At 45.3% G+C, this 9,267-nt stretch overlaps 1 long non-coding RNA gene across 1 annotated transcript; it reads left to right on the plus strand.

Moving 5' to 3' along the window:
• The first annotated feature begins 3,050 nt into the window (after positions 1-3,050).
• LOC146199337 (uncharacterized) lies at positions 3,051-8,998 on the plus strand. Its single transcript, XR_014705065.1, has 3 exons — positions 3,051-3,511; positions 4,216-4,264; positions 7,184-8,998. It is a non-coding gene; the product is annotated as an uncharacterized LOC146199337 (long non-coding RNA).
• The last annotated feature ends 269 nt before the right edge of the window (positions 8,999-9,267 follow it).

The raw sequence follows: 9,267 nt of genomic DNA on the forward strand, positions 1-9,267 counted from the left end.
GCATGGTTTGCGCAGTGTGACGAGCGGTAGCGCGTAGAGTATTGCCCCCAGAGCCGCGGAGTTGTACAGCCGTAACGCTGCTTGCTGGGAGATGCCCTGGCCTCGAGCAGTGAGCCTGTGTACGGCGGCGGTGGTTCTCTTCATCTGCAGGCAGGCCTTGATCGCCGCGGGTCGGAAGGAAAGGCGCTGGTCTATGTCCAACCCCAGGTACCGCACCGAACGTCGCCACGGCAAGAGGGTCCCGTCCAGTGTGAGCGGCGGTGGTCGTTTGCGCGAGCTCGGAACACAGGCCATTGCGACGGATTTGTCCACGCTGAGCGAGAGACCTAGGCCGCGCAAACAGTCGCTCACCGCCGTCAGAGCTGCCTGCAGGCACGCGCGCACCCGTGCTGCCTCGCCCGGCGGTCCCAGGCACCACAGAGCAATGTCATCTGCGTATATGGAGATGTGCACATGATGCCGGCAGCCTGCAGGCAGGCAGCCCGGCACCACCGACATCGCCACATTGAACAGAAAAGGTGACAGGACAGAGCCCTGCGGCACGCCTAGCCCGACCGGGCGAGGCGCCGAGAGAGCACCCCCCACGCGAACGCGCATGGAGCGCGCCTGGAAAAAGCTCCGAATGTATTGTAGCAAGCGTCCGCCCACGCCAGCCCTCTCAAGCGTCGCGAGAATGGGAGCGCGGCAGACGTTATCAAACGCGCCCGACACGTCCAGCAGTAGAAGCAACGCAACCTGCCTCACTGCCTTCGCGTGCTCGAGCGCGCTGACAACATCGGAGATGGAATCCGCAGTGCACCGCATTCCGCGAAAGCCCGTCTGCCGCTCATCAAACAAATCCGCCGCCGCAGCCTGCTCGTTAAGGCGATGTAAAGCCATGTGTTCCATGAGCTTACCAGCCGCAGATGTTAGCGCCACTGGACGGTATCCCTCGAGCTGGGTTGGTGGGCGTCCTGGCTTGAGGATGGGGCAGACGACTGCCGTGCGCCAGTCCTCCGGGAGGGTCCCGCGTTCCCACACTAGGTTGATCTGCTGCAGGAGAACCAGCCGTTGATCTGCGTCCAGGTTGCGCAGCATCTGGTAGGTCACCCCATCCGGCCCTGGCGCCGAGCGACGGTGGCAGCGCTGTAGCGCATTGTTGAGCTCTGTCACTGTGAAGAGGGCATCACAAGGGTCACCAGGGGTAGGAGCGCTGGCTCTGTCTCCGGAACTCAGAGGTGAAGTTTGGCTGCCTGCGTTCACGGGGCTTTGCGGCGCAAAGCGGTCCGCAAACCGCTCAGCTAGCAGGAGCAGCGTTACGGACAACCGCGACCAGGTACGGGGCGAGGGTGAATTTTCTTGGCCCAATCACGTCGCTTATGGCGAGTGAGTGGATAGTTCAGGCAAAGGGGTGTGAAACCGAGGTGTAAACCGAAGTTGCCGGAGGAGAGTAGGTTGTTCTGGCTTGGGTCGTGCCTTAGGTCGGTGCCCTGCACCATTGGCTCTGCCGAAAGTGGGAGTCTCTCCCGGGAAGGCATGACAACCAGTTCCAGTGCTTGCCATGACTTTTGCAATCTTGTATAACTGCACAGTGTAAATAGTTGTACATAACAAAATACAAGAGTTCAACGCTGCTGAACCAAATATTGAGCGAAAGCATTAGCTGCGGGTGACCGAGCGTTCTTCTTTTCTTTTTCTTCTTCCTCAGCCCACATATAAAGCCCCGCTTTAACCAAGCCGTATGAACGTGCCTTAGTGGCCTATAGGGGTAACGTGGATGCCAATGTTCTGGCAGACTGATTCTGACATAACCGTCCCATGTGAAACGGGAGACCCAAGTTGGCAGTTCCTGCCAGCCCGTGTGTCACTGGGGTGTGACGTCACAGCGTCACGTGGGTAATTCGTACGTGGCTACCGCCACGCTGTGCTGAAGGCTCGAAACCTTTTTGTATTATTGCTTTCGCAAAAAAGAAAAAGAGGATGGAAAGACACACGCCGCCACAGCCGTCGTCCACCACCTAAGCGGTGGCAGGTGCAATGACGGCCTACAACAGATAAAAATTTGGTGGCAGGCTAGTCCCAGCCCCGTAGGGCCAGGAACAGCCACCTTTCACCACCTGCCCCCTTTCGTCTGCTCCCTTGAATGTAGTAGAGCAAACAAGTTTGACTGCGGGGATGAGCTGGATAATTTTTTAGCAAGTGTGAAGACGTGCGTCCCACACGGCGAATTATTGCGCACTGACTACCGCCATTGGCACTCTTAGTTACAGCAGATATTTGTTTTCCCCGCGCAGTTTTTTTTTTTTGGCGAACGCCTTTAATGGCCCATACTGTCGTCGACAGAAGCTGTCCGCACGGGCGGCACACCTGATTGGTCGACAGAAATATGACGTCACCAGCCGCTAAATTCGAAGAAACCAACCAGATGTCTCATCTTGTCTAGCGTTCCTGCCGTCCGCAATCCCACACTTGAACTCGAGCCGACCAGAGCCGTCATCTACGAGGAACTCCAACACCACCTCCTCGTTTACACCGACGGCTCCGTGGCCAGAGACAGTTGCTCGCTAGCAGCGGCGGCTACCATCCCCGCCCTGCAACTGCACAGACAGCTGCACCTGTCATACCTGGGTTCTTCCACCACGGCGGAGCTGCTGGGCCTACGCCTAGGCCTGGATCTACACTCTTAGAAAAAAAGTTAGTAAAAAGGTAGTAACGGCTGCCGTTACTACCTTTTTTAACCGTTACTACATTTGTACGACCTTCTTAGGTAGTAACATGGTAGTAACTCCTGCTGTTACTACGTTTTTTGACTGAAATACCTTTTTACTACCTCTCTGGAAGCAGGGGTAGTAAATGTACCTTACCTGTTTTCTACCATGATCAGAAGATATCTGATACTATATACGATAGGAATATTGAAGTATTCAATACTCCTGATTACATTGCTACTCAATTTTGTTTTTATGTTTATTTATCTGCCATACCTTCAATAGCCAAGGCATTATAGAGGGGAGGGGGTTACATAAATGAGCCCTGGGCTCAAACTGTGCGCTGCCTTTTCATAAAAACATAAAAAGAAAGAAAGAAAGAAAGAAAGAAAGAAAGAAAGAAAGAAAGAAAGAAAGAAAGAAAGAAAGAAAGAAAGAAAGAAAGAAAGATCGCCTAAACTGGCTTCCGAAACCGAAACTTCGTACAGGAGGCGACAGTTAAAAAATCCACAAAAGCCATTGATAGGTCAATCCGAACCAATCCGAAGTCATCAGTGGCGGAGAGGTGCGATGTCATCGTGCTGCCTTTGTTGTCGTGCGGTGCGGTTGTGGACGCTGTTTCCTTGCGTTGTGCTGCTTTTTTTGTGCTGTGGTTCTTTGAATGGGCTGCAGAATTGATGTGTGACATGTGCACTTCGATAGGTGTTCTGAATTACGTGAAATAGTGGTAATTAGATTCACTGTCATACACCGCTTGCACCGTACCGTGGCAACGCCGGCTTCAACACGAAGAAGGAAATGGACTGGCGTGATTGCTTGAAAATGTGAGTACGCTGCTTGAAATTATTGTTTGTTTAATGTTGCTATTGAATGAGGCACGCGCTCTTAATATTGTTGAGTGTAGTCTCAAAATCTCTTCGGAAGCTGTCGCTTTTCATGTGCAAGTTCTACCCTACCGCGAAAAGTTATGTTATGGCGTATATCTCGTGATATAATCTTGGCGGGTGTGTATTGGATGTGTTAGCGGTGAATTATTGCGCCGGGAATTCCCGCCTTGGCTGCGGCGGTGTGAACCTTGAACCACACGTGAGCGTCCCGTCCCGTGAGTGCGCCTGGGAACATGTAAACCGACAACCCCCCACCTGCAGCGTGCCTTCGACGTGGCGGCGCCGGGCCGTCCGTGTTTGCCTTATTTCGGGTGTGGTGCTTTTTTTTTTTTCCTTTTTGAATGGGCCTAGTGCGCAGCGAATAAAGCGTCCATGTTTTGGTGTGAGAGTGCGCGATCACGGTACTCAGAGCAGCAGTGCGTAGTCAATGGGAGCGGGCGCTGGTAGAAAGGCGAAGTAGTGCGCAGTGCGGCGTCAACTGGAGCTTACGCTCTACGAAGAAAATGTGCGAAAGTGCGAGAGAAAGTATGAAAATTTAATCAAGTTATCTCTTATTCTTTATTCGTTTTTTTTTTTTTGTAACTTGTAATGTACGTTGAGTGTTTCCTTTTCCATATCCCTCCCCTTTGTTTTTCTAACAGATGTGATCAGTACCCCAAACGAGCTGTGACCTGTGTGATCCTTTTCGAGGTAAGTCAGTGAACGAATAAGCTTTTATTTTGCCATTTATTCATCTCTTAGTATAACCATTGTGGTTCTCAACATTTAGGTGAGTATTTTCTTAGTCTGTTTTAATTTCGCCTTTTTTTCTAACAGGTGGGTGCATTAATGCGATGAGTAGAAACAGCGCGCAAAAAGCAGGTTATTGCGGTGTTGCGCATGTTTCACATTGGTCGCTGCATTTAGTTTTGGTGCTTGTGTGAAAGTACAAAAAATATTCCTCTCTGTAAAACATGGTCGGCTGACGCCAAGGTACAAACTCGTGTACTACTCAGCCGTTAGGTGTTCAGCAGTAGATGGTGATTCGAAAGAATTATTTGAGTGACCACACGTAGTCAAATGTGCATTACAAGAGTGATTGCTTTCTTTACTAAATAAGACTTTTGTATTTTTTATGAATTGTTCACATCACAGGTGGGCAGTTAGCAGTAATGGGCAGTTGCATTCGTTGATACTTTGTGTCGTGGCTTTTGATGGAAGCTTTAAAATGCTGCAGTAGTAAACAATTTCAAACCAGAAATGAAAAAGTCATTTCGCTTCCTTAATGTCTTTCATGTTCGCTGCGCTTGCAGCTAGTTTGATCTTAGAGGCCTTTATTTGCGCAGTTTTTTGGTTGCCTTAATATTGTACACACATAACTGAATACACCAGCAGGGAAATTAGCTTTGTGCTATTGCTAGTATTTCAGAAGGAGAAGTGTGACTGACATCTTGGGATAAGCAGCTTTTCGGTGCATGCACTTTTTTTGCAACTTTAAAATCAATTTGGATTGAGGTATGCAGGCACTGATCAATCAATATATTTTATGTGCTTGGAGCAAAAGGGAGAGAGTGTAGAATGTCAGGCATATTTCTGATACTGTGAGAAAGTCACCACTTAGAAAAAAAAAATCAGATGTCCACAAATGTGAAACAAGGCCATTTTAATTTTTTTTTTAACTGTGACTGTAAGGTGCACCTGTGCAGAATGCATAACCACTTGATAGCGAAATGTTTGCAAATATCTTTTTTTTTTTTGCATATACAGAATGCAGCACATTAAACACTGTCCTAAATTCGGTGCATTTCAACATAGTAGTCTTATTCAGGAATTAAAGGAAAGAACCTCAGTCCTAACTTTTCTTAAATTTAACGATCAAGTTTCTAAAAGATGAGAAAGAATGTGAGAAAACATGTTGAGAAGGGCGTAAAGTGAAGGCACAAAATCAACATACAAGACTCCCCGCTCTTCAGAATATTACCTATACGCTAACCCTGCTACCTTTAACATAAAGAGAAAGCATACATGATTATGCTATTGTAAGCCAAGGCTGATCTGTGACAAACGCAGGCTGTGGCGGTGCCACTATCCATGGGTGTGGATAGCCGCTCGTGGCACCACCCTTAGATATCCAGTTGTAAAGGACAGTTTTCAGTGTATATATATGTATATATATACATATATATATTTTTTTCACAGTGCATCAATGATGACTTTCGCATACCCAGATTGTTGCTTTGTCTTTCCTCTGTGGGCATACTTGATTTACTTGCCTTTTGTAACAGGCATTTCTCATGAAATACATGTTGGGGATCTTTTTGCTCCCATTAGTTAAATTTATTTATTTCTTCGTAGAGGAGGCATTTCCACACTATTTCTTAATTTCCTGTTCAGTTTTGCCCATTAGAGGTACTACAAGATAAGGAAATCAGGTTGCCTTGTTTAAGAAATTTGAACAAAATGTAGATGTGTGAAATAAATGGGACAAACAAGTTCCTGTTGGAGTTATTTAAAATTACTGGCTTTGAAATGACATCTTACACAACCTTTTTTTTTTTTGCTCTAGAATGCACCTAGTTATGATAAATGAAGAAAATTGCCATATATGTGCCATGGTTGCAGTCTGAGACTTGGAAATTTCAAACCAATAGTTTACGTGCATTCCTATGGGCGTCACTTCACGCTCTGCACCCAAAAATGGCTATACCGCTACATCCTGCTTATGTAACAAACCAGCAATTGTTTATAATAATGTAATCACATATCCTGCCTCTTCACAGTGCAGGTCTCAGCCTTAACATAAACCTAAAATTTTAGAAATGGGCATTGTTTGCTAATTTCGCACCTTTATTCAAAGAGTTGTGACGATGCTTGATAAGCCGTATGTTTCATTTTTGATAACATTGTTCGAAGCAGAATAATGCAATGCGTTCACTTAGACTCTTTATTCATCTCCTCCAGGAGACTAGTTCCTGAAACTTAATACAATTTATGGAGGAATTTACGGGGCGATGGGGTAATATTTCTTTTAGTTTTGAAGCAACCTTCTCTGTTCAAACATGCGATAATTGGGAAAATGTTTCATGTGCTTTAATTTTATGCATAACAGAAACATTCATACACATTTAGAGCACCAATTGTCTTATCCATTTTCTAATCTTAAGGTAGGTGTGCCTCACATTCATGGAGTAAAAGAAATATTAAATATAGCCTCATTTGAGACTTGTGGGATGTTAGAAATGTTTTCTAGGAACCAGGCTTCGAAGTTTACCTATCATCCATATTGTGAGGTGCTTATGCCACCTCCCATTCTAAACCTTCGAAGGCAAGGAAAAGCCTTAACTGCCTTTCATGACATTTTCATCTTTAGGGAAACTGTAAAGTCTCTCCTATACGAGCGAGAAGTAAACCATGCCGGCTGGTTACTTTTGGCAAACACAGTACATTGTATTGAGGCTGAAGTATAGCATTTTTTTTATCATGATGTGAGCAGTCTTGTTAAAGTTGCTTGCCCAGAATCCTCTTGATTGATCGTAGGTACTGAATTTATAACTGTCTGTTTTCATTACTGGGAAAGGAATTGTGTGCTTGGTCTCACTTGTTGATTTTTTCCCCTCTTTATATATGCAGTTACCTGAGCACTTCAGACTGGCCAATGCCTGGAACCTACCTGCTGCTCACCTGCACACCACAGCACAAATGAGGGGCGCACTAAATCATCTACCAGCAAGCACACTGCAGTGCCCTTCTGCAAGCCATCACACGTTCAGGGATGCACGATTAAGGTCATACCCTAAACACTGCTAACGATGCTAGTATGAATGGACAGCTGCCTTGGTCTGTCTGCATTATTTCTTTTAATAATGGAGTAGGCAGTGAAAAAAAAATCATTCTGAAGCAAATCTATTTATATTGTGATGGTTAGCAAAAACAAAACCTCATTTCATATGTGATGTATCTGAAAATTATGTTTTTGTGTTGGTTGTAAATGTCACAGCATGTTTATCTTACCAACTATTAACTGCGTGAGTTTGAAATGTACAGGTACCTGGAAAATACTGCAGACCATGCCTCTTGTATTTGAAATTATCCCATGAGTTTTGTAGGGAAGATGTGGTAGTTACTTGGCTCCATACATGAATGCTTCAGTGACGTGCTGAAGTATGTGCAAGGTATCTCCTAAGAGTCATTAGGTGAAATGTAACAAATGGTTTTATTACTGAGTTGTGATTTGTATCATTATTGATCCGACTGCGCATTTAACATTTTGGTTTCCACAACATTTAATTTATTTTTGTTCTAGCAGTGTTGTGCTTTTCCTTGTGACATTTAGCTTTATTCAGCCGGTCTCCACAACAGCCTTTCAGGTCTGCACTAATGCTAGCCAGATTTTGATGGTCTGTTAGATTTCTGGAAGTAAGCTTCACATCCTAAATTTTAGGAGGGCACCCAACTCGGCAATATCTGGGCACAGATATGATGTTAGCTATTTGTTGACACTGCAATCGAGCAAAAAATTCAATAACAGTTGATTGATGCTTGTGGTCACCTGTGTAGGATTAGCAAATGACAAATGTATAGTCGACTATATGCCTGCACTTTTTTCCTCTACACTGACCATTACATACATGAAAACAATCTGGAAGAAGTCATACAATTCTTATAAAAGGCCTTTTATTTATCCCACTCGAGTTATAGAAAAAACTGTTTTCTAATCAACACTGTTCAGTCCACACCAGTCAATATAATATACACCAAGGTGTCGCAAGGTATCAAGCTTTTAAAAGACAGTGTCCTAGAAGTGAATAAGACTGGGCGTGTTGGTTAGACATTGTAAATCAAAGAGCATAGCACGGGAACAGAAACGGAGAAGACGACAAGACAGAACAAGCACTAGCTTTCAACTGAGGGTTTATTGCAGAAATGATCACATATATATACACTTCGGGATCGGCAATGAATGAGAAAACAAACCATTACTATCATACAGCCACATGCTAAGCCAAGAAGTCAAGCTCTTCTTATGGCAGTGCAACAGTCGCCTTGCTGACATATTTATCCCCTGTATGAGCTATCTCCAGTGCTTCTGTTATCTCCCTTGTCGGCTCGTTACGATCTCGATACATGATGATTGTCTTTTCGAACGGGATGACAAGGTGGTTCCGCATCACATCTTCTGCAGTGCGCAGCGAGATGGCAGTCTGTAGCAATGCTGCCAACTTTTTATTGGGCTCCAGAAGACGCACGTTTAAACATCAGCCAGTCTTACCAACGTAGTGCCTTCCACATGAAAGTGGAATTTTATAAACAACCCCCTTCCTGCAGGACACGTAAGGGTATCTGTGTTTAATCGGACACCCAGCCTGCAGCGTTTGCATAGGACAGGTTTTTCTGCACAAACTCAAAAGCGTTTTTGGTGCAGTAAACAGGACATTTACGCCAGAACATTGCCTCACTTTCCTTAAGTTATGAGAAACCTTATGCAGGTAGGGAATGACAGTTACTTTTTCTTTATTCCTTCTTTCCTCCTTTCTCATCCGCTCGCTGTTCGTCACTCATGCGTGCTGCAAATTTCTTTCTGCGAAGCAGGCTTTCAGCAACAGAAACCATAACATGTTTAGGGTAGCTCGCCACCTGCAAACTGACACTTTCACCCATGGCTTGATCACATCACTTGCAGAGAGCGTTAGACAAAAAAGAAAGTTCTCTGCAAG

This window comes from Amblyomma maculatum, chromosome 2 (genome assembly GCF_055883805.1).
Source record: "Amblyomma maculatum isolate TAMU_Amacu chromosome 2, ASM5588380v1, whole genome shotgun sequence".
Lineage (NCBI taxonomy): Eukaryota > Metazoa > Arthropoda > Arachnida > Ixodida > Ixodidae > Amblyomma > Amblyomma maculatum.